General features: G+C 39.3%; 2 non-coding genes and 1 pseudogene across 2 annotated transcripts; 1 reads left to right on the top strand and 2 right to left on the bottom strand.

Annotated features, from left to right (window-relative positions):
- Nucleotides 1-1,168: 1,168 nt before the first annotated feature.
- TRNAK-CUU lies at nt 1,169-1,241 on the bottom strand. The gene has a single exon. It is a non-coding gene; the product is annotated as a tRNA-Lys (tRNA).
- A 1,085-nt stretch (nt 1,242-2,326) lies between these two features.
- Nucleotides 2,327-3,472, top strand: LOC110891716 (annotated as a pseudogene).
- An 8,244-nt stretch (nt 3,473-11,716) lies between these two features.
- On the bottom strand, nt 11,717-11,823 carry LOC118484407. The gene has a single exon (XR_004873518.1). It is a non-coding gene; the product is annotated as a small nucleolar RNA R71 (small nucleolar RNA).
- Nucleotides 11,824-23,536: the final 11,713 nt, after the last annotated feature.

A 23,536-nucleotide genomic window follows, 5' to 3' on the forward strand; every position in this document is an offset into this window, starting at 1 on the left:
CTCGCTAACAATCTCGTTATGATCAGCGGAGAGACAATCCACAGGATCAAGCACTGGCTGTTATACGAAGCCTGGACTTCGCCGGAGAGGGAGGGTCGTTGCCGGGAGGAGAGAAGGGAGGGGAAAGGTCGTAAATTAAGTTATTTGATGATTCTGTTATTTATTCTACAACCTTCAACTCGTTGATCCTTGGTATATGTTGTGTTTTCGAAGGCCTTGAAATGTAGCTAGTCGATTTTGCTCAGCTCTTCGCCCAAAAATATTTTTTTGGCACCCATTTAACCCCTTCAAAGGGGTAGAACGGAACCGCATGTTTGGACACAAAATTTATAGAGGCCGGTTCCCATACCTATTTATCACAATCTTCTTTTATTGAGACGTCATTTGGTAGCTCAATTAGCCAGCCCATTTCTATTAATTTGGATTCAATTACTGGCCCCCTCCTCCGTTGACCATTCTCACACCCGACCCGAACGCCTTCGGGTTGGGTCGTTACCCACATGGCTATCGTCGCATTTTTCTCAGCCTCCATAATAAATAAGGCAGAGAACTTATCTTTTAAAGGCGATCTATTAATTAGAGTTAGTTACGTAGATTGTCTCTATGTTATACCTAAAATAATAATACCTTTGGGGTTTAAGGGTTTTGAGTTGCAAGTTTACAAGAGTAGACCGATGATAACACATGTATGTACAATAACACTGATCATTCTCGTCATTTTGTAAATATATCCCATGATTCCTTCTTATGATTAGTGCTTAGGTTTTGATATCAATGTTTCATTCAACTTTAGTAGTTAACAATTTGTTTGAAAACAACAAAATTGTCTATACAACAACTACCTCTCTCTTGTGAGTAAATTTGAGCACAACATAATTGGTTTGAACAAACACCAACTTTTTGTAAATGCAAACAAATCTTGTTCGTGTTCATTTGTTTAATAAACGAACTTTCCGCCAAACAGTTCACAAACTGTTCGCCGAACGTTTGGTTCGTTTGCAGCCTAGTTTTACCCATAAGAGTGTCTAGTTTTACGACTCAAAATTTTCTACCAACTCAATCCACAACCGATTGCAGTAGATACATAACAAAGCCAGACGGACCATTTCTCCAAACTGAATATCAAAACTATTCAAAAATAATGTCAAAATTTAATAGAAAAAAATAACGCCCACCGTGGGGCTCGAACCCACGACCACAAGGTTAAGAGCCTTGCGCTCTACCAACTGAGCTAGACGGGCTTCTTATCTAAATTTCTAGATTCAACCTCATAATTAAAGCTCGGTAATTTCCAATGGGTTGGATTGGGTCATTCATACTTTACCATTTGAACTATTTGGGCCGCATTTCAACTTGAGCGACCCTCTTTTATTATGACTAAAGTTTTAATATATTAGGTCCATTAAGATATTGGTTTCAAAAAGCCAGAAGGGGATACAAATCAACAATCTAAAACAGAGGCGAAAAGCGTAAAAAATTACCACTTTTTGTACGTGAGGAGCAATGTGTTTATACAAAAAAAATTATATTTAGTCGTCGGTTTTAGCATTTGTAATTTATTTATAAATAAGTTTTATATATGATTTAAAATATAAATTACCTATATGTATAACTTAAAAAGCCTGTTGTACAGCATCCTAATGCACAGATAGTCGCCATTAATGTGTCGCATGCGTCTATCACCTGCGCCTTAAAAGCCATTTTTGTGCGCCTTTTGTATAGAGGTCGCATTACCTACACAAAAGTGATAGGACCAGCAAAGGTTATCTTGAGCTAGGCGCGCTTTTTAAAACCAAGCTTAAGAGGTGATTATGGCCCATACAAACAAAGTTACAAGCCCAAACAACAATACCCAATCATAGGTGAATTAGCAGATTTTGGAAGTTGATATTGTAAGAATAAAATAGTGTTGAGAATCATGTTTAATATTCTCAGACAACTAAATCATGGGTAACTGCAACTTAAGATTACATAAAGCAGTAGACGCATGCTCTATATATAGTTTATATCTATATATGTATACAAAACAAGACAAATAACAGCCTTACAGACTCATCTCATGGGTACCTATAATATATATCAATGGCACTCATTTTCAGGACACAAGATTTAATCAAATAGAACATTTATACACATTCAAACATGCTCAACTTGTAGTATAAATACACCCCCTTTATATCTCTCTTTAGGTACCAACATTCAACTAGTTGCAACTTATCTCTACACTTGAACTAATAATAAATTCAACCCAAACCCCCTACCAATCTACGCTATAATCTCTCTATTATTTACCTTCTTCTTTCTTGCCTGGCTCCGCTGGAAACCCCTCCCACCGGGCCCGATGGGGTGGCCTCTCATCGGCAACATGTTGATTGTTGAGGATGGATCAACTCACCCACTGTGGCTTAGCCCACTTGGCCGAAACGGTGGCATTTTCCATATCAAGATGGGATTCAGCCACACCATTGTGGTGTCATCGCCAGAAATGGCCCGTGAAATACTTCAAGTGCAAGATCACATATTTGCCAACCGGCCGGCCACCATTGCCATCACTTATCTCACTTACAACCGAGTCGATATGGCATTTGCGGACTATGGCCCGTTTTGGCGCCAAATGCGGAAACTGAGCGTCATGAAGTTGTTTAGCCGTAAACGGGCAGAATCCTGGGATTCTGTCCTTGATGAGGTGGATTCCATGGTGAAATCCACCTTGGTCAACTCTGGCTCGCTTGTAAATTTGGGTGAGCTGGTATTCGGTTTGACTCATGATATTATTTCTCGGGCGCTTTCCGGTCTATTTCTCATGAAAGTAAAGAGGAGTTTGTTAGCATATTACAAGAATACACCAAGTTGTTTGGCGCATTCAACTTGGTTGACTTTATTCTGTGGCTTGGCTTCATCGTCCCGGCTCGACTGGGTTGAATACCCATTTACCCGCTACCCAGGCCAATTTGGACCGTTTCATCGATAAAATCATCGACAATCATTTGAGGAAAAGGGAGAAAATCTTCGATCAAAATGCGGACAAAGATATGGTTTATAGTGAGGAAGGTAAAGTCAACGAAACCTTGACCATAATATGGTAAGGAACTTGTTTAAAAAACAAAATATTTCAATTTATTACTTGACATATATACTAAGTATTGAAATTGTTGTGTTTTTAGGATGTAATGTTTGGTGGTACGGAGACAGTGGCGTCCGCCATACAATGGGCAATGACCGAGCTAATGCATACTCCCGAAGCATTAAAGCGACGCTTCGCCTACACCCACCTATTCCAGTCGCTCTCCATAAATCGTCAGCGGACACAATGGTTATAGGCTACCACATCCCTAAAGGGGCGCGTGTCATGGTCAATGCATACGCCATTAACCGTGATAAGAACTCTTGGGAAGATCCGAATACTTTTAATCCATCTCTTTTGGCGTTTTATCAAAGGCTGCAACAGTGGTATTTTCAAGTTCAAAGATGAAAGTTTCATTGTATTGTGTTTTTGTTTGGAGAATAAGAGGGTCTTGATTCTTGTTTTGGTCATCCATTGGCGTTTTATCAAATACAAGGACCTTGGGTATGTCAGCAACAGGTTCGAGGTGTTTTTTCAAAGCTTTAACTATTTCTTCCACCATATTTGGGGAATCAATATCTCTTTTCAATTCAATCATCTGTTCTAGATCTTGTCTTTGCATTCCCAAAATCTCGGTCACATTTGGAAACACTGTTTTTTCTCCATTATACGTTACAATTTCATACTCCAGCCTCTTGTAATCACAATTCCAACTTTTTATATCATTTTCATCAACATCTTCATCAGTGGCATTTTCGTCAGACCATGTATATTCTTCTTCATTTGCACCTTGAACACCACTTGCTGTCTCATCTCCATCCTCACCTCCATGACCAGCTTCAGCCTCAAGTGCAGCCTCACATGCATTTCCACCTTCAACAGACATGGTGGTTTGGTCAATGTCACCCTCGCCCTCTCTTTCACCTTCACATGCAGCCTTAGTTGTAGTCATGGCGTTTTGGTCACTTTCACTTTCTCCACCTTCTCCATTGGGTTATCAACCATGGCGTTTTCATTGTTACCACACTGAACCACATCATTGTCTTTCTCTTCCCTTTCGTTTGTCCTTTCTTTGGCGTTCTCATCCATATCTTTTGAAATGTTTTTTTTTTAACAAATTCGGACATTGTGAATATTTGCTATGCACTAGGCTGTTTGGATGTTGAACCTTTGATTGATCTAATAAAGCCTTCATCTTGTTGTAAGATTCCTCTAACTCTTTGTAGGCACAATCTAACTTTTCAGCCATTGCCTATCTGTCACAGCCCCCGACCCCAACCTGAAAGCGGGAGCCGCGAGCCAGTCAGATAGTATCGGTGTTTATTAAATACGCAGCGGAAAATTTTCATTAGTACCGTAGTTAGGAAATAATTTCAGAGTTTTAAAACACCAAATTTTTGTAATAAATAAATGGGATAAAACCCAGGTTTTATTCACAATACATTTATAGGGATAAACCCTAATTATTGAAAACATGATCTCCTTTTTATTTAGGTTACTTTTATAGCCACTTCTTTAAGCTTTCGGTGCTCCATAGCTGACTTCTAATAGCTTTCACATTAAGTTACCTGAAACGCGTTTTAAAAAGGTTTTTATCAGCAAGAAATACTGGCGAGCGCATCCCAGTTTAATCAAAACAAGCTTTTATAACTTTACAGTATTGAGAGCAATTACAATATTTATATCTACCAATATACTCATTCAGTGTTTGTCATTTCACTGAATCCACAGTTCCATGACTGTGGTCATATTACTCATTGGCTAACTCATCGTCCAATAGTAACAGATTATAAGTAGTGTATACAAAACCCCACATACCGACAACAATTGTAGAATACATAGAATCGATCACTGTTAAGTATATAATTGAATTTGTTAAAACAGTTTGGTAGAAAAAGAGAATGACTCACAAAAAGGGTTTACAAAAAGAGAATGTACTCACATTGTAGACTTAGGTATTTCTATAGCTTCCTTTGGTGTTCCTGATTATATTCTATCAAAATAAACAATGCACACATGTTAGTAAGATAACCCAAATCACATTAGTCATACAACACGAGACAGAACTCCAACGAACTAAGTCAGGCAGAGCCTTGACATGCATTACGGAGTCCTAGATCAATCAGGCAGAGTATCGACTTAGTGTCGAGGGGTTAAAATACTTACAACGGGGCGGAGCTTCGTGTTTTAGGGGGGGGGGGGGGGTATTTGGCTACTAATTTTTGCCTACAGAAGTTGAGAGAGAATTGAGAATTTTGAACGATTTGAAATGAGGCAGGAGGCCTCTTTATATAGGTTGGTCGAAGGGCTGCTCGCGCCCCGCGAGTCCCCACCCCACTTCCTTCGCGGCCCACGAGAGGCTAGGCTAGGTACTAGCCTTGGTTAGTCACTTGTGTAGGTCTCGCACGTAGCAGGACACGTGGCAGCCTGAGGGCTTGCCAGCCGTAGCTCGGTCGCGCCCCGCGACTCGCCAAGGGGTCCTTGGTCGCGGCCCGCGAGACACTCTATTTATTCATTTTATTTGATTTTTATTAAAATAAAGGTTATATGGGTTCGTTTATCGCATACGGGGTGCATTTAGGAGCGTTTAGGGGTGTTTTTCGAGGGTTGTTATACTGTCAAATGAGAAAAAAATAATTAAACATGGCGTTTGTTTTTACTTGTTTATGTGTGTGAAATTTTTAATTATATAACTTACCTCTTCAGCTTCATACATGGTGTTTTTTCCACACCAATGTTGTCATGTTTTTCACTAACATCTTGTTCATCATGTTCTGTTAGGATTGTGTATAGAGCAGGATTTCCTAATGCTGATACTTCAAACACCCTTTTTTGGCTCTCTAAATCATCTGCAATGACCCTTTGAATAAAAGCTTCTTCCTGCTCATCATCCTCCTCATCACAAATAGCCATTGCGTTTTGGACTTCAGGGTCGAGTTCTATATGACCTTGGAGAACATCATTATCAAAATCAACATCATCATCAACACTATCAACTTCAATTCCATATTCATATTCATCTTCATTATCAGCATCATCTTCATCTTCATTATCAACATCATCATCTTCATTCTCCATATCATTATCATCATTATTATCAGCATCACTACCATCATTATCATCTTCATTAACCAATGCTTCAAATTTATTTGGTGTTTTTTGAACAACTGTTTCAAAATGTGGCTTCCTAGTCTTCCTAACAGTTGTTTTCTTTATAGCCTTCACATCATGGCGTTTTTAGTTAGCCCCATATATGCTTTCATCAATACATTCTCGAACATTTCCAGAATTCTCACAGTGACCCACTCAATTGGGTAACCTTCTTTTCTTTCTAACCTTTTTTTTATCGTAAGCGTCATTCACCAAAGCAAGTTGTAATAAAAGATATTAATTTTCAAGTATTTAGCAAACAATGTTGTATAACATTTTTTCATACCGCAAGTATGATCAAGGGTTATGTGAAATGTTTTATTGGCGTCCAAGCACTTTTTACATATTGTAAACACTCAATTAGAGAATCACACCACTTCATTTGGTTGATTTGAATGTTTGGTTTTATGTTGTGCTGTGCAAAAATTGTTGGTTTACAACAGCGTTATCACTTGCATGCCCAATGATAGTGAAGAATGCAACAAGGAAATTTAGATAGAAGTTTCTCCCGTAATCATTCATCGTTGGTAAAATGTCATCAAAGCATGCCTTCATTCAGCCACTACTTTGTTGTTCTTTGATGATCTTTGGGTCGTCACGGTGATGTTACCATTTGGTATACCCGTTAAAGAGTGTATCAACTCCGCATTGATATGTATCATATGGTTGCCGACATTTAGATTGTTTGTTTCTGCATTGCAATTTTCCACAAGCCAGTACCCAAGAATTGTTGGTATACTGTCTATCTTCATTTTCAGGGAACACCAAATCCCATGTTTTGTATTGTTTGTATTTGACTTGCATTAAAACTGACAAACCAACCAGTCAAGTTTGTATGTCTCACCCTTAATAAAACTCTAGCCCCACTGAACTGATAATAAGGTTCTTCCTGAACCTCAACCCCGTGGCTCAAAGCCTTTCTTTTATTGGTCTTTTGGGCCCCATCCGTGTGCATCTTTATCTTGACTTTCAAACGATCTTCGCCTAAAACAAGATAAAACTCATTGGCGTTTTCACAAACATCTTTGCATTGACTTTATATGGCGTTTTCAAATTTACATGTATGTTGGTGCATATTTCGTACGCCTGCCACTGTGCGAATAACTAGATAGGGCATGTGTTGAATATTGTGAAGTATAGAGATAAGTTGGACACGGTTTTGATAATGTCAAGGTCCATCCGGACGGATGGACAACACGATAGTCCAAAACCTCATCCGGTCGTATAGGTTGTGTATTGTAAAAGTCCACCCGGACGGTTGGAGTCCATACGGACGGTTGGAGTCCATACGGAAGGATGGACACTTGCTCATTCAGACCAGATAGGCTGTTGCCAATAAATAGGGAGTTAGGGTTCCCATTTGGATAAGCTTTTGGTCCCTGAGAGGAAATGTTGTCCAACTGGTCTCGTGGTGCTGTAATGTTGGATTATCAATAAGAGACCAGATTATAAGTGACTGCTCGGTGTTCTATTCTATCTTCTAGTAGTTTCTTATCATTTATGATCACCGAACAAGTCGTTATTGGACCAAAGCTCCATCAAACTCACCGGATCCTGTTTTCAGAACATATTTCGTACGTCTGCCACTGTGCGAATAGCTAGATAGAGAGTATGTTGAATATTGTAAAGTATAGAGATAAGTTGGACATGGTTTTGATAATGTCAAGGTCCATCCGGACGGATGGACAACATGATAGTCCAAAACCCCATCCGGTCGTATAGGTTGTGTATTGTAAAAGTCCATCCGGACGGATGGAAACTTGCTCATTCGGACCGGATAGGCTGTTACCTATAAATAGGGAGTTACGGTTCCCATTTGGATAAGCTTTTGGTCCCTGAGGGGAAATGCTGTCCAACTGGTCTCGTGGTGCTGTAACGTTGGATTATCAATAAGAGACCAGATTATAAGTGACTGCTCGGTGTTCTATTCTATCTTCTACTAGTTTCTTATCATTTATGATCACTGAACAAGTCGTTATTGGACCAAAGCTCCGTCAAACTCGCCGGATCCTGTTTTCAGAATTGGTATCAGAGCTACGGTACCGATTCAATCGATCTAACAATCGGTTGAATCACCTACGCTCATAGTTTTTGGACGTGTAGGGAGTTTTGACGTTAAAACATAGAAAAACATAAAATTGAAGGTCAATTCACGGACAAAATTCAAAATTGAAGACATCATCCTGTTCGGAATTGATTCGAGCACAACCCTGTGAAATTTCATCATGAAATTCAAAGAGATAAAGATTCTGGATCGAAAAATGTGATTATGAGTGTTCTTGAAAAGTTTGAACATGTGCTAACGGATGTACCCATCCGGACGGATGCACTTATCTGGATGGACAACAGATACTCATCCGAATGGACAAGAGACTCCATCCGGACGGATAGACAGAAGACTCCATCCGGACGGATCGACATGTTCACATCCGGACAGATGGGGTGGGAGAATAGTACATCCGGGCGGGCGGATGAGCTGAAATTGTCAGATTTTGTGAACTTTTTGAACATTCGGGTTTAAAGTCATTTCATTTCAAAATCAGTCCATTCAAGTGTGATGTGATAAAAGCATGGTGGATACGCTGCTAGTACTTTCTACATATAAGTGTTTTCATCGTATTACATTTCGGGGGATATCGAACATGATGATGTGATCACAGGTTGTGGAAATTAGTGGGGTAGTCATGATACTGGTGCACAACTGTTATATTCGAGGGTATCTAACAATTTGTGGGCCAAAACTGTTATATCCGCATAGACAAAAAACTGACGTCTGGTGGCAGAACTGTTACATTCTTCATAGAGTCGAGTTTTTTAGAGATGACAAAAGACTGAATTGCTCAGTGTGAGGGAGAATTCAGTGAGAAGACGTCAGAATTTGCAAAAATGAGGGTGATGTGTGTAAAATGCAACATATAAATTACATCAAATAAGGCATAAAACTAACCCTTTTTAAGTACTAATGTTGGAAAAAGAGTGTTTTTGTCTTCCTTTTGTATTTTCAGGATGAAATGAGCTCAAAGTCACAAAAGAAGCAAAAAGACAGCCAATTCTAACACAAATACAAGAAAAGGAATAAAAGTAGACTGCCCGAACCCTCAACGACATCTTCCCAAGCAAAGAAGAGAAAACAGAAGCCTGAACACGCCCCGTGCTCAGCCAGCACGGGGCCGTGCCCAAGAAGCAGCAGAAAAGACAAACCTGTAGAAGCTTCTATTGCCCACCACGGGGCCGTGTCCAGTGAGCACGGGGGCGTGGCGAAAGTACAGCAGGCGCATTAATTGTAATTGCGAATTACAATTAATGAAGAGAGATAGTGTCAGTCGGGCACGGGGGCGTGTCCAGCGGACACGGGGCCGTGCCCAGCCTTCTGTTCAGCCTATAAATAGGAGTGCTTGGCTTCATTCCAATCCATCCCTTGGCACACCACCTCTCTCACACTTCATCCACCACCCACCACCACCATAACACCATCATCCACCACCATCATCCATTGTCCATCGTAGAGTGTGTGAGTCGTCTCGGGATCCAAGATTGATCGTAAGAGTTCTTGACAATCAAGGCCATGTTTGCCTAAGTCTCTTACATCATTTGGTGAAGACAAGTGTTTAGTATAATACTTTTTATTTTTAATCTTTTGCACTTTTTATTTGGTTTTGTATTAATGACTTTAATAACTAGTTACTTATGTTGAAGGTGATCTTTCCTTATCGTTTGTCCGTGGTGTCTTGGCATTATTTTACTGTCTATATAAAATAAAAGATTTTCACCATTCATATCTCCACGGTCTATATGGAGGTATGTTGGCTACCTGGTCGGGGTTAAGGGAACGGTTTGGTAAGGGTCTTGCCCTTGTTCAGCGTTTAGAGGTCCTGCAAGGGACCTGGGTCAAATTTAGTAGGATCTCCTTCAATGCCCATAGGTATTGGATGGCGGGGATCCAAACTCTTTGACCACCTCATAGTTAACTACTATTAATACTATAACCCGGCTATTTAGGACTGTATCCCTGCTGACTCAGACTACTTAGTCGAGGTTAACGTCACCGCCAAAAGCGGGGCCTACCATAATTTGCATTAATAACTTAATTCATTATCTTCCAATAATCCAACCTTTTAGGATTGTATCCTTGCTGACTCAAACTACTGGGTTGGGGGTAACGTCGCCTTCAAAAGAGGGGCCTACTACAATAACTAAGATAATCTCTTAAACAAGTGCAAAAGTGCGAAAATAATCAAAGGTTATACTAATACACGAGTCGGATCCAAGTGATTCATCTTGTCTATCTGTTTTTATTTATTTTTATTTTTCAGCATTTAGTTAGTTTTTATTTTCTTAGTTTAAAAATCATTTTTCTAACTTTTTGATTTGATTAGACGTTGAGGATAAACCGGTATTAAAAGCTATTGTGTCCTTGGACGACCTCGGTATCTTACCAACACTATACTACGTCCACGATGGGTGCACTTGCCCATATGTGTGTTTAGTGTTAGTAAATATCGTGTTTTATAAATTTAAAACTTGGCTAAAGGTGTAAAAAAAGGGCTTAATTATATTATAAAAATATATTACACTACACACGCATCAAGTTTTTGGCGCCGTTGCCGGGGACACAAGGATTTTAAGAAAGTTAGGAATCAACGGCTTAATCATATTTTTATTTTTCTTTTTAATTTTTTTAGGATTTTCTTAGTTTTTCAGCTTCTGCAGAGCTCAGCACGGGCCGTGCCTGGTCGGACACGGGCCGTGCCTGGTCGGACACGGGCCGTGCCCAGCATCGTTACTGGCAGTTTTTAGTTTTCCAAGTTACAGAAGGCTGACCACGGGGCCGTGTCGGTGCAACACGGGGCCGTGTCCAACTTCCAGTAACTGGGATCTGGAAAAACAATCACTGCAACTCCGACCACGGGCCGTGTTCGCTGAACACGTGGCCGTGGTGAACCTTCTGACCAGCATTCTTTTCTGTTTTTATTGCAGGACTTGGAACCCGACGCCAATCTTACATAGTGTATGAGCTCCAGTTCTAATAAGGACATAAAAGAACCTCTAGAAGAACCCGAACGCTTTCTCAGAAAAAGATTAAAAGCTAAAAACCAAGGGAAGGTTTCGGGTGATCCACCTCAAATGGCGGACCAACGTACCCTCATGGATTATCTACGACCCACCGTAGGTAACCTAGGCGCCGCTATCAATGCTCCGAATGTTGAAGCTAATAACTTCGAACTTCGGCCACATCTGATACAAATGCTCCAAAACTCCGCAACCTTCCATGGGCTTGCGGACGAGGATCCTCATCTACATATTACTAATTTCTTAGAAATATGTGATACCTTTCGGATCAACGGAGCATCAAATGACGCCATCCGCCTCCGAATGTTTCCTTTCTCACTAAAAGACCGAGCAAAAGCTTGGCTCAACGCCCTCCTAGCTGGATCGGTAAACACCTGGGATGAACTAGCCCAAAAATTTCTATATAAGTATTTCCCTCCCGCTAAAACTGCTAAATTAATGACTGAAATTAATACATATTCACAAGAGGACGGGGAATCCTTATATGAAACTTGGGAAAGGTTCAAGGAGTTATTACGCTAGTGTCCACATCACGGCCTTGCGATATGGCAACAAGTATCCACTTTCTATAATGGATTGTTGCCACACACAAGGCAGACACTTGATTCTAGCTCCGGGGGACTTTTAGGTAATCGACGCCCGCATGAAATATATAACCAAATTGAGAAAATTGCTCAAACCAATTTTCAATGGCACACCCCCCGAGGCAATAAAACTATTGCCCCGGGCGCCCATAAGGTCGATGAAAGCACCTCTTTACAAGCCCAAATCGAGGCACTTTCTTTCAAAATAAAAAAATTGGAAATGACAAAAACAGTCTCGGTTATGGCTTGTGAAGGGTGTGGTGGGTCACATGAAAATTGGAGTTGTATGAAAGAAATGGACGATCAACAAGAAATGGTAAACTACATTGATAATAGACCTAGGCCGTCGGGTCCCCCAACGGGAACTTACAACCAAGGATGGCGAAACCACCCAAACCTTGGTTGGAGAGAACCCGGCAATAGTAGTAACCAACAAACCCAACGAACAAACTTTCAACAACCAAGAAATGAGTCACAAAATTTCACTCAACAACAAAGTGGACGAGAAAGGCTTGAAGATACTGTATCTCGCCTCATCTCCGACACTGAAAAGAAAAACTCGGAAAGATTTCTACAATTAGAATCAAATTTTAGAAATCAACAAGCTAGTATTCAAAACATAGAAAAACAATTAAATCAAATAGCTCAAAATTTTGCCGAGAGACCGCAAGGCGCATTACCTAGCAATACCGAAACAAACCCAAAAGCGCAAGTTCACCTCATCACGCTACGAAACCGCACCGTAGGGCCTACAGAAGCACCGCCACCAACAGAAGAAATGGTACCCACACCTCTGCAGGAAAAGAACTCCCCTCCATCGCCAGAACCTACCAAGGCTCCTCGAGTTCCGTACCCCGGTAGGTTAATTCGTCAAAAGACCAATGAGCAATTTGCGAAGTTCGAAAGTCTATTAAAGCAATTGCATGTCAATATTCCTTTTATTGAGGTCCTAACCCAAATGCCAAAATACTCTAAGTTCATGAGGGACTTCCTCACTCATAAAAAGAAAATTGAAAATTTGCAATTAGTCAATTTAGGCGAAGAATGCTCTGCCCTCGTACTCAATAAACTTCCCCAAAAGAAAATCGATCCTAGAAGCTTCACAATTCCCTGCTCAATAGGGGAGTCCCCCGTTCGTAATGCCCTAGCCGACCTTGGAGCTAGCATTAACCTCATGCCCTCATCAATGTTTAAAAGACTCGGCCTGGGAACCACGAGTCCTACAAAAATGAGCATACAACTCGCTGATCGATCCGTCAAATTCCCGCAAGGTGTCATTGAAAATGTCTTGGTAAAGGTAGACAGATTCGTCTATCCAGCCGACTTTGTCATACTCGATATGGAGGAAGACACCGAGGTCCCCCTCATACTAGGGAGACCATTTCTTGCCACCGCACAAGCAGTGGTAGATATGAATGACGGAACACTCACCTTGAGGTATGGGGATGATGAAGAAAAATTCGGGGTTGGGAAGAGAATAGAGGACGACGACCCGGTCAACTACATGAAGGTTATTGATTCGAGCTTGGATACTGCTCTCCGACGGTGTAACATGGGACGCCAAGCATCCCACTCAGAAAATATATAACCTCACATTGGGTCTAGCCAAGGACCCTTATAAACGTGGCGCACCACGGAGGCATTCCGCGGAACTATCCTTAGTTTAGTTTAATCTTTTAGTTTTAATTTGCAGGAATAAAACACACTCGTGGTAATGGATGAAAAAAGGGGAACGAGAAAAATGGCCCCATGCACAAAGAACGAGGCAACCCGACACAAATTTCCTTTACAGAAGGCTCAACACGGGCCGTGCTCAACCAACACGGCCCCGTGCTGAGCCACCTGCAGAAAAATCGCCCAGTTCAGGTAACTGGACACGGGCCGTGTTCACCAGACACGCCCCCGTGTCCAGGCTTCTGTCTCATTTCTTTAATTTCTGTTACTGGCACCTGACCACGGGGCCGTGTCCGGTCCCCACGGGGCCGTGTCCAGACTGCCAGTAACATAAATCTTTGCTTTTTAACACCACATTACACATCCAATCAACCTAAAAATTTATTTTTGGGACACATTGAGGACAATGTGTAATTTAAGTGTGGGGGGGGAAGCTAACACTTTGAAATTTTACAAGTCCTAACAACAAGCCTTACACAAAACTCTATTGGAACCGCTAAACACCCCAAATTTTTTCAAAAATTTTCATTTTTTCTTACTTGTCTAAAGTTTAAGTTGGGAATCACAAGATTAATAAGGTTATATTTTTATAAAATTTACAACCGAAAGCGTCGTGATAACAAGAACCAACATAAGAAAATTATGAAACGGCATAACAAGTCTAGTTAAAATTTGATTATATATACTTGATCACATTAAAAACCCATTCCCACAAAAGTGAGTTTTGAGCCTTTATTGAGCATACAAATTTACATCTTTAGACTAAATGCTCATTTTTCGTTTCTTGTGTAAATAGCCGCTTGGTTCTTACAACTCTAGAACTTGCCACGACGATTCATTCCCGGTCCTTATCAACTTAAACCCAAGTAAGTAAATGATGGAGGCATTAGGACTAACCATTTTTCTTTCTACACCATTATTTTTCATTTTTTTTACCACCTACCCAAAATCCCCCTAGTTAACCCCTTTGAGCCTAAACCTTTCGTTTCTTTACCCTAAACCCTTTTTACCCACCAAAAAAAAAAACCCTTTTTATTTTTCACCCCTTATTTTAGTAACAACTCGGTTTTTCGCAAGCTCGTTCTTTTATGTGACTAAAAAAAAAATTATATGATGATGAAGTTGAAAACAAACAAAGCTATACAAACAAAAGCTTGTTTGGAGAAATACTTCAAAATAAAAAGTCACTAAAATTGTGTTACGAAAACCGACGCTTTTTACGCTTTTCGCCCTTTTACTAACCACTAACCCAACCACCCACCTTTAGCCCAAGCCTAACCCTTCACCCAAAAAGTCCTCTTGATATTTACAAAGGTATAAAGTTAAAAAGGAGGAGGATTGATTGCTTGGCAAGCCTATGGAAGGCGTAAGCTCCATGCCGCTCTCGAGTGATTCACTAAAAAAAACACCTTCGGCCGAGTGTAGAGTGATTTCTCCCGTGAGGTATGTGAACTTGTATATAAATAAAATTTTAAAAAGGCATGTTATGCCTAAATAAGTAATTTATCCTATGAAACGCTCTAAATAAATCATAACGAATAGGATTGTAAATAAATAAAAATAAAACCCAAAAAGATCTTGGATTCCCGACACTCTATGACAAGCCAAAAACCTTCTCTTCTACCTATTCCATTTGGGAGTGTAAGCCACATTTAAAGAGTTTTGCTTGAGGACAAGCAAAAGTTCAAGTGTGGGGGTATTTGATGTGTGTAAAATGCAACATATAAATTACATCAAATAAGGCATAAAACTAACCCTTTTTAAGTACTAATGTTGGAAAAAGAGTGTTTTTGTCTTCCTTTTGTATTTTCAGGATGAAATGAGCTCAAAGTCACTAAAGAAGCAAAAAGACAGCCAATTCTAACACAAATACAAGAAAAGGAATAAAAGTAGACTGCCCGAACCCTCAACGGCATCTTCCCAAGCAAAGAAGAGAAAACAGAAGCCTGAACACGCCCCGTGCTCAGCCAGCACGGGGCCGTGCCCAAGAAGCAGCAGAAAAGACAAACCTGTAGAAGCTTCTATTGCCCACCACGGGGCCGTGTCTAGTGAGCACGGGGGCGTGGCGAAAGTACAGCAGGCGCATTAATTGTAATTGCGAATTACAATTAATGAAGAGAGATAGTGTCAGACGGGCACGGGGGCGTGTCCAGCGGACACGGGGCCGTGCCCAGCCTTCTGTTCAACCTATAAATAGGAGTGCTTGGCTTCATTCCAATCCATCCCTTGGCACACCACCTCTCTCACACTTCATCCACCACCCACCACCACCATAACACCATCATCCACCACCATCATCCATTGTCCATCGTAGAGTGTGTGAGTCGTCTCGGAATCCAAGATTGATCGTAAGAGTTATTGACAATCAAGGCCATGTTTCCCTAAGTCTCTTACATCATTTGGTGAAGACAAGTGTTTAGTATAATACTTTTTATTTTTAATCTTTTGCACTTTTTATTTGGTTTTGTATTAATGACTTTAATAACTAGTTACTTATGTTGAAGGTGATCTTTCCTTATCGTTTGTCCGTGGTGTCTTGGCATTATTTTACTGTCTATATAAAATAAAAGATTTTCACCATTCATATCTCCACGGTCTATATGGAGGTATGTTGGCTACCTGGTCGGGGGTTAAGGGAACGGTTTGGTAAGGGTCTTGCCCTTGTTCAGCGTTTAGAGGTCCTGCAAGGGACCTGGGTCAAATTTAGTAGGATCTCCTTCAATGCTCATAGGTATTGGATGGCGGGGATCCAAACTCTTTGACCCCCTCATAAGTTAACTACTATTAATACTATAACCCGGCTATTTAGGACTGTATCCCTGCTGACTCAAACTACTTAGTCGAGGGTAACGTCACCGCCAAAAGCGGGGCATACCATAATTTGCATTAATAACTTAATTCATTATCTTCCAATAATCCAACCTTTTAGGATTGTATCCTTGATGACTCAAACTACTGGGTTGAGGGTAACGTCGCCTTCAAAAGAGGGGCCTACTACAATAACTAAGATAATCTCTTAAACAAGTGCAAAAGTGCGAAAATAATCAAAGGTTATACTAATACACGAGTCGGATCCAAGTGATTCATCTTGTCTATCTGTTTTTATTTATTTTTATTTTTCAGCATTTAGTTAGTTTTTATTTTCTTAGTTTAAAAATCATTTTTCTAACTTTTTGATTTGATTAGACGTTGAGGATAAACCGGTATTAAAAGCTCTTGTGTCCTTGGACGACCTCGGTATCTTACCAACACTATACTACGTCCACGATGGGTGCACTTGCCCATATGTGTGTTTAGTGTTAGTAAATATCGTGTTTTATAAATTTAAAACTTGGCTAAAGGTGTAAAAAAAGGGCTTAATTATATTATAAAAATATATTACACTACACACGCATCAGAGGGGGAATAAAAATTTTCATTGTCATATATTGAAATTCCGGCATTTTTGAAATTCGTGACACTGCAACAGTATTTGGGTGGTTCCGACTTCAGAATTGTCCGGGAATGTGAAGCTGATTGTGGATGAATGCTTCCGAGATCGAAATTGTCCAAGAGGGTGAATCCGATTGTGGACGAATGCTTCGGAGATTAGTATACGTTACCAGATGGTTCGTTTATCCGATGAATATTTGCTGACTGTGGAGATTACCGTTTATTCAGATCTATTCTTCTAGAAGGTGCTGAACGTTGATCACGGTAAACGGGATTTCAGATCTTCAAGGGGAATTATTGATTTGAAGTTGATCAGTGGGGTATTTGAAGTTTCTATCAATTGTCGGTTGAGTTTTTATACATTCTCAGTTCGAGCAAGCAGAATGCAAGATCGTGGTGCTAACAGGTTATATCAAAAACTGAACACCGATGTGCTTAAAGCTGAAACAGAGATTGCTACATTGCTTAGTTTCAAGTTGGTGATTGTTCGTAAAGATTGCAGTTTAGCAAATTAGAGGAGATTCGTGAACTGTGCAAAAGACCTGAAGATTTATTTCAGGGGGAACGTGCTCGACATTGTCAAAAGCAAACCCGGATCATCAATCAAGGGGGGATCGATTGAAGATTTCAAGATGCCTGATTGAAGTTGCAGAATAGTTGAAGATTGCAGAATATTCAAAAACAGCTCATGGTTTTGTGACGATTCGACAGTGACAGCCGAGGGGGAATCTGTTGGTGCATATTTCGTACGTCTGCCACTGTGCGAATAGCTAGATAGAGCGTGTATTGAATATTGTAAAGTATAGAGATAAGTTGGACACGGTTTTGATAATTTCAAGGTCCATCCGGACGAATGGATAAGTCCATCCGGACGGATGGATGACACGATAGTCCAAAACTCCATCCGGTCGTATAGGTTGTGTATTGTAAAAGTCCATTCGGACGGATGGAGTCCATCCGGATGGATGGAGTCCATCCGGACGGATGGACACTTGCTCATTCGGACCGGATAGGTTGTTGCTTATAAATAGGGAGTTAGGTTCCCATTTGGATAAGCTTTTGGTCCCTGAGGGGAAATGTTGTCCAACTGGTCTCGTGGTGTTGTAACGTTGGATTATCAATAAGAGACCAGATTATAAGAGACTGCTCGGTGTTCTATTCTATCTTCTACTAGTTTCTTATCATTTATGATCACCGAACAAGTCATTATTGGACTAAAGCTCCGTCAAACTCGCCGGATCCTGTTTTCAGAATGTACAAATAACAAAGTTATCTAATTATGGTGTTTTGACAATTCACAGAAAGTTATCTTGACTTATACAGCGTTTTCACAGTACACTGAAAGTATACATGTAAAAGGTAAATTTATTTCAGTTCACTATTCCATAACACATCCTATATGGTGTTCAAAATTTATACAATATATCATAACGGTATTTGACATTTTTAGGTCAAATATATTTCAAAGTTAGCCTCTATATGGCGTTTACAAACACACAAGACAACTAACATGTACAAGCTTCATAGTACCATATGTTGGCATTTTAAATGACACAAAATGTAACGATTATAACCTTGTTTTGATGTTTCCTTCTTCATTTATTCGTCGGTACTTTGGCGTTTACGATGAGGTGACTTTCTGGTTTCCTTTCCTCAAGAAACTACACAAATATTGTTGAAATTAAAACGCCAATAACATCAAACAACTAGTACAATATACAACCTAGTTAACTCACTTTGTTTTCCACTTTTGGATCGTGATTGATCTTCAGACGCCATAATATAAGTCTTCGCGTTCATCTAGGGTTTTCGCATTTTTCGTGGAAGTTGGGGAGGTTTTAGTGGGAAGTTTATATGTTTCAATGTTGTTTGTAAGGTTATGTATATGCACAATTACTTTTTTACCCTTAACGAAGCCCGCGCACGTTCGAAAGTTATAGATATTTACAAAAACGCCACCACGTCAGTTCAATCCGTAGATTGTTTTGATCCAACAGTTGTGAAATGTTCTCACCGTTTTCACACTTTGGGGTGTTTTCCCCAGATCCTGCCCATATATATATATATATATATATATATATATATATATATATATATATATATATATATATATATATATATATATATATATATATATATATATGAGGTTAGGTTCATTTGTGAACAACCCCCTTGATAGTAAACTGTGTGAACTAATCCTAGCCCTTCATTATCAATATAAATATGTAAATCAATTGTCAGGATTTGATGATGGAAATCAATGGCCAGGATATGTTCACTCAGTTCACAAATACACTAGTGTTCACTCTAGAACCCCACCATATATATGTGAGAAAACTACTTAAATGTGAGAAAACTAAAAAAACAAGCTTAAAACCACTAAAAAGGTGGGGGGGGGGGGACTTTTAATGAAGGAGTGGCTATATAACTTTTCAAACATTTCTATCTTCTTTATATGTGATTATCTTTTATCTTTTGTTTGAGTATCTTCGAGCATATTTTTGCGACATAAAAAAAGAGATTTAACATGGCATCTTTTTTTCCCCAATACTACGATTATAATATTGCACATGTGAAACATAACATGCGTTTTAACCTTAGGGTTTAGGTTTTGGGTTTAGTTTAGCATTTAGGGTTAAGTATTTGGGGAGTTTAGGTTTCGAGTTTAGTTTTTAGGTAGGGGTGCTTAGGTTTTTTGGGGGTGGGGGTTAGGTTTTTGCAGGTGGGGGAGGGGGTTTAGGTTTGGGGGGGGGGGGGGTTAAGTTTAGGGTTTATATATATATATATATATATATATAGAGAGAGAGAGAGAGAGAGAGAGAGAGATTGGGTAAAATGAGAAACATCTTGAGTTGTGAGAACCGTAGGAACCAATATCAACCATTGATCAAAGGTGTTTGGATGGATGAGATTAAAAGACAATAAAGTAGGGTAATGATTTTGCTTTAATTAATGAGATTTTTGTTTTTAGTGAGATAAGTGCAATTTGGTCTTTTACTATATTCATCGATCATTGGTCTCATTAATGATTGTGATTTAATTAATGTGATTTAATTAATTTGATTTTTGAAACATGCAGTACAAAATTTTTACAGTAAATCATCAAAAAAATTTTACACCACACAAAACTTGTAAAAATAAAAAAATTATCACTCTACAAACAAATTAAATATCATTTACTAAAAAAATAGCGTTTACAACCGGTTGTAAATTTTTATTTCCGTCTCGGTGGTATGTTTTTTTACGCCACTGTTAAAACATTTTAAACTTTTTTTACGCCCCTGGTTGTAAAATTTTTTTATGCCCCGTTTGCAAATTTTTTTACGCCCCGGTTAAAAAATTTAAAGCTTTTTTACGCCCCCAAACTTTTTTTTACGGCCCGGCTAAAAACATTTACGCACATGTTAAAAAGTTTTAAACCTATTTTACACCACAGTTGTAAACTCATACTTAAAAAATCTTTTTTTACGAGTCGGTGTAAATGTTTTTTTACGTGCGTTGTAAAAAAAAATATTCACGTGTGTAAAAATCCAGATTTTTTTTTTGCAAGGACGTAAAAACCATTTACAAGTGTAAAAATCCAGAATTTTTTTTCATACACAGTTTTTTCGTATATAGTTTTTTACGGGTAGCGTAAAATTTTTAAGTAAAGTTTTAAAAAAAGTTTTTTACAGGTTTTTTTAGCTTTCCATACACAACTTTTTTGTGTATAGTTTTTACGGGTAGCGTAAAGTTTTTAAGTAAAGCTTTAAAAAAGTTTTTTACAGGTTTTTTAGCTTTTCATAAATAGTTTTTTCGTACGTGAACCATCTAAAAAGTAATTTTACGCATGGTGTCGTGTGTGAAAACGTTGCAATTTTTACATGGGGCGTAAAAAAATCAACAAAAATATTTACGTAAGACGTCGATTGTTTAAATAGGCGTATGTATGTAAGTTTTGCAAAAAAGAATTTATGTAAGGCGTCACCTGTTTTAGTAGGCGTCGATAGAGGTGTACAAATCGGTTTTTTTTCAAAAACCGGTTTCGGTTATTAACCAAACCGGTTTTTTTCATCCAAAACGAAAACCGGTTTTTTCTATAACCGGTTTCGGTTACTAACCGGTATTTCAAATCCAAAATAATAATCGGTGTAACTGGTTGGGATCAATTTTTAACCGGTTTTCTAAAACCGGTTTCGGTTATTAACCGGTTTTTCAGATCAAAAATCCTAACCGGTCTACAACCGGCGGTTCGGTTCGATTGTAAAATGGGTTATAAAAAAAAGGTGAAAAAAACCAGTTTCGGTTTTTTTTCCCAGTTTCGGTTCTAAAACCGGTTTTTTATACACCTCTAGGCATCGACTGCGAAAATTTTGCGCATGGCGTAAATTTTGCAAATTATTTACATACAACATTGGAAACTAGTTGTAAACTATTTTTACGCCCCTGTAAAACCTTTTTTACACCTCAGTTGTAAACTTTTTTCTACGCCCAGCTTGGAAAATTTTTTACGCCCCTGTTAAAAACTTTTTTTACGTACAAGTTGTAAACTTTCTTTACGCCCCTGTTAAAAACATTTTTAACTTTTTTTACGCCCAGTTGTAAACTTTCTTTACGCCCCCGGTTCTAAAAAATTTTTATGTGCGATGCAAAAAGATATTCACAAGTTTATTTATTAAAAAAATGAGGTTTGAACCGAAAATTACCAATTGAAGTGCCATGTTTTTTGTTCCTCCCACTGTATTTCTCATGACTTAATCTTGAAGTTGCGCCAACTTCCTTTGACATCCTTTGCTTCTCATCGACTACTGTGTTCTCGAGGTCAACCTTTTCTGTCTACAAGCAATAGAAAACATTAACAAAACTTGACTATCATCACTGACAGTTTGCCATAGTCCATTAGTACACGCCCGTTCGAACGACATGGTGTGAGGTTTGTTAAACCTAATAGCGCTATTAACTAATGACCCGCTCGCGATCGGCCTCGACGATTAAGTCGATATAAGAGGAGAGACTTCATGATAGAGTTTTGTCTAGTAAGTTAAGGTTGTTGTCCTACCCAATGAGGACGAACGTACGTAGTTCTACCCAAGGAGAATACGCAGGATTTATAGTGGCATCCTACCCAAGGAGGATGGCCGTACATATCCTACCCAAGGAGGATATGTAGATTCATTTAGTTTATTAACCCATTCCCAACCCTTGGGAATCCCATGCCTTGTAGAAAGTGTGAACTCACCTCAGTTTGCTCGGTTGATTAATTACTTGATTCCAATTAATCAGTCAAAGCCTACGGTATGCACGTATTCACAGTCAGTTTATATTTACCAAGTTCGACTAACAGTCAAGATCATCACGTACATGCAAGTAAACAACTAACACATAACATTTATCAGCTATACAAGTTCATGCAAATCATGCTTATCGTTTAACAACAGCTAACTAACCCAGTTAACCCTTAACAGACTTAACTGAGTTCACTGTGCAGTTTACCCACTCGACGAAACATCCTTGTTTCGTCGTGATTTCCCTTCGACGAAACATCCCTGTTTCGTCGTGCATGTTCTCGGCGAAACACTCTTGTTTCGTCGTGATTATCCCCCGGCGAAACGCTTCCGTTTCGTCATCATCAGTGTTTCGTCAATTAGGTCAGTTACGTCGTCAACAGTTATCATCACCAACAGTTACGCATATCACAGGAACCCTAATCATCAGTTCATCATCATCATACGGAACCCATACAACAATCATTCAATCCCAACAGAACCACACATTAATCTTAAGCAATCTAACATATACGATGGCCAATACACGAGAACAAGTTCACGGATTCAACAACATCAAACACCAAGAAACCCTAATCGGTAACAGGTTCAATATTTTGCCGTCACATAATCCTAATAGTGTTAACAAGTATCATTCTCGTTCATACACATCATAATAATCATCACAACAAATCAAGGGAATCCAAACATAAGGTCAAGCATTACCTATTATCGATGAATCAAGATTTCAATTTACAGCTAGCAATGATAACAATCAATTAAATCATGCAAAGGGTTAAACACTAACCGGGATAAACGGAAATACTAACTTGATCGGTCTAAAGGGGCTTCAAGAACACAAGATCGCCGTCAGTAGGGAGGGAGAGCTCTAGGGTTTCTAATTTGCTAATAGTGTGGCGAATGAAACCGTAATACTTAATAAATATCCGCGTAACGTACTGGGCCCTTAATGGGCTTCGGCGAAAGGCTGGGCCGGCGAAACATCTTGTTTCGTCGAGATGAGGACGGCGAAACACTCTTCTGTTTCGTCGTGTGGGTTATGGCGAAACTGTGATTGTTTCGTCGGGTATAGTTCCTAATCTCTAACAGTTTATAAGTTCATGTAACCAACCACTTTAATCACACTAAATAGGTAACATATCAAACAAACACTTCAACATATAATCCAACGTGTACAATTACAAGGCAAACAAGTCGTGTAAGCAAACAACGAAACAAGTAACATGCAATTAATGCAAAGATGGAATCTTGGAAACTCCAGTTGTCACAGAGTCCACGAAGACTCGACAAAAGACCTT

Source organism: Helianthus annuus, chromosome 11, assembly GCF_002127325.2.
Source record: "Helianthus annuus cultivar XRQ/B chromosome 11, HanXRQr2.0-SUNRISE, whole genome shotgun sequence".
NCBI lineage: Eukaryota > Viridiplantae > Streptophyta > Magnoliopsida > Asterales > Asteraceae > Helianthus > Helianthus annuus.